The 2,981-nt window shown below is 29.6% G+C and overlaps 1 protein-coding gene across 5 annotated transcripts in view; it reads left to right on the top strand.

Moving 5' to 3' along the window:
• Window positions 1-2,981, top strand: part of vari (MAGUK p55 subfamily member vari) — a 153,941-nt gene that overhangs the window by 135,750 nt on the left and 15,210 nt on the right. The window lies entirely within an intron of this gene.

The raw sequence follows: 2,981 nt of genomic DNA, 5'->3' as shown, positions 1-2,981 counted from the left end.
TGTATACAGTTGTAAATATCAATAAATAAATTATTAAAAAAAAAAAAAAAAAAGTTTTTTTTCATAATATTTAGTTCACATGAATTGGGCGGTAATATATATGTACCTAGACAGAACAAACACAATTTGAGGAACTCTTGATTAAAAAGCATTTTGCCCATTTTCCAAAATAAATTTTGTCAAATTCTTGATTGACTGTGTGTAGTATATAAAAAGAAGATGGTCCGGGTGCGGTCAAATGAACTAAAATAGTAATCAAACTTTATTATGAGCCAACGTTTCGGCCCACTTTGCAGGACTTCATCAGGGCTAAAAAATATAGAAATAACTACAATAATGTAACAAAGTAAGAAAATATACAATATGAAATAAAAGTAAACTACGGTGTGGCTAAATATGATTATGTGACAATTTATATAAAAATGAACAAAGTAAATTGAAGTAAAAAAATACAGTACACACTAAAAGACGAGAAATAAGAAGAAAATAATGGACAAAGTAGGACCCCCCTCGTACTCCACACTGAATGGAAATAAGCACAAGAATAAGCTGTAGGCGGATGCGAAAAAAAGAAAAAGGACATAGGATACATCTTTTAGTGTGTACAGTATGTAGCATTTCTGTTTTCATTAATCGCCTAAAACCTTTTTGTAATTCTTGTTTATTTAAACTTTTCACTGTACATCATAATTTTATTTTATTTAATTTACTTTGTTCATTTTAATATTAATTTTCACATAATCATATTTAGCCTCATCTTAATTTAACACTCGTGTTCAAGAGTACTAGGACCGTAAGAATCTATTGCATTCATAAAAAATGCGAAACTCACCTAACGCTTCTCAAATATTATAGAAAACACAAATCAATCAGTAACTTTTAAGTTGTGTCCCGTTATTTTTTTTTTTTAACTTTGTGATATATAAGCGATTTTTCAGAAGTGTAGCCAAAAATACGGTGGTCGTCTCTTCAAGTATAGACCCTGGTTAAAATTTTCCGAAATTTGAAATTCTTTGTGAAACTTTAAGTCTTACTGCTGATTATACTATACCCTCATCTAGAAAAACTTATTTGCTGTATAACAATAAGTTATCAAAATTATTGAGTCTATAAAAAAGATTATTTTGTTATTTTATAATGTTTATGGAGGGATGTGAAGGCCATGCGGGTTGGGGAGCAGGTCCCTGTGCGCTCGGTTTGGAACGTTGTAGGTTCGATTCCCACCTAGGGCAGTTAACATTCATTTTTCGGCAGTCCCGAGGAATGAATTTTGACACCCCACCTTGGTTAGTACGCGGCGGTAACTCAGGTGGCCACCAGGGGTTGGGGGGACTTGTTCCCCCACCCAATACCAGTACCAGTATGATGATTATGGAGGGGTAGGATTAATTATGGGGGAGGTGGTATGATGAGAATGGGATAGAATCAAATATTTATACATTCGACTAATAAACACAGCTCAATTTATAAAAAAACTAAGAATACACCTCATTCTTGCTAACATTTATCGAATCATGAAACCCTCTCCCTTTTGCACGGTGTTGGGTCTGTCATTATTAATTAGTCTACATTCGTGCTTTGTATTCTCCTGATGTACTGGCATGCCATCATATAAACATGTTGGAAATCATGCACTAGCTCTGAGACAAGTAATGAGAATTTTTATCTCTCAGCCTAAATCTTTATTAATTAAAACAAATCTTATTTTTCACTTTGCTTATATTACATAAAATTATCATTACATTTGAAAATTACAACTAAAAAAAATTCTTAGCGTTATTTTATACTTAATGATATAAAGTAGATGAGGTATTATAATAGGTTATGATATTAAAAAAATATATCATTTTGCTGTTGTGGTCGGATCCTTTTTTTATTCACATCCTGTTCTAAATTAATAACCATTCCGTTTTCGGTGGAACTTTTTTAAGTTATTGTAATTAATTGAATATTTGTAGCTGATTTTAGGAAGTTATAGTGGTGTAGTGGTGTTGCCTTTATTTAGAAAACTTCATTAAATGAAATGTAAATTTGGTGCCTTTTAGCCGGTTTCTGTTTAATTTATTTGGATGGGATATAATTAAGAATAAATATTTTTTACTGTATTTTTTTTTGTGATATGTGACGTGGGGAATAGAGTGATTTCAGGGATCCTCAGGTCGAAATTGTAAATATTGTATATAATAAGAGTGTAAATCCGACTGGTGATCATTTTATTTATTTTTTCATGTACATAGTTTGATTGTGTTTATTTTCTTTATCCTTCTGTTTGTATATATTTAGAGAGAGATTTTATTTATTTTTATGTAATTTTTTTTTCGTCTATTTATTTATTTTTATTCTTATATTATTTTCTTTTAGTATCAATGTAATGCCCAACATCGTTGTGGCAGATTGTAATATTTATCAATAAATAAAATTTGAAATTTGAATTTGATATGTAATTTAAACTTGGAATTGAGTCTTCCTAAGCAACGTATGAATTATCTGTAGTAACTCCAAAATTATAAGGAATCTCTTTAATGTGAAGAGCTTGTTGAGGAATCCTTTAATTTTTCTTAACTAACAAGTTTAATAGGTGAATTTACTCAGATAGGTTAGATATGCTTAGAAGTAAAAATTGATGCCCGACTTATTGCTAGATTTATTTTTTAACATAAGTGCTATATAGTTATTTTAACATACAATTTTTAAGTTTTAAATTTCATTGAAACAAAATTCTCCCAAGTCAGATCATTTACCAGTTATGTAATGAGTTAACATGAAGCTGGAGGCAATATCATAACCGATGAAGGTCTTTCAAGAACTCTTTGGAAACTAGATTTTATGAAAAAGTTTTACTATTGTGCAATTTTATTTTTATTTTTAAAAGGTAATGATGCTTAATACTTACCTCACACATTTTATGTAAAGTTAGTTATTCGGGTTATTATGCATTAATGTTTATTACTACATATATATCTATATATATATATATTACA

Source organism: Halyomorpha halys, unplaced genomic scaffold, assembly GCF_000696795.3.
Source record: "Halyomorpha halys isolate HHAL.00 unplaced genomic scaffold, Hhal_1.1 Scaffold1156.1, whole genome shotgun sequence".
NCBI lineage: Eukaryota > Metazoa > Arthropoda > Insecta > Hemiptera > Pentatomidae > Halyomorpha > Halyomorpha halys.
Note: the sequence above shows the minus strand (reverse complement) of the source record. Positions and strands in the feature narration are given on the sequence as shown.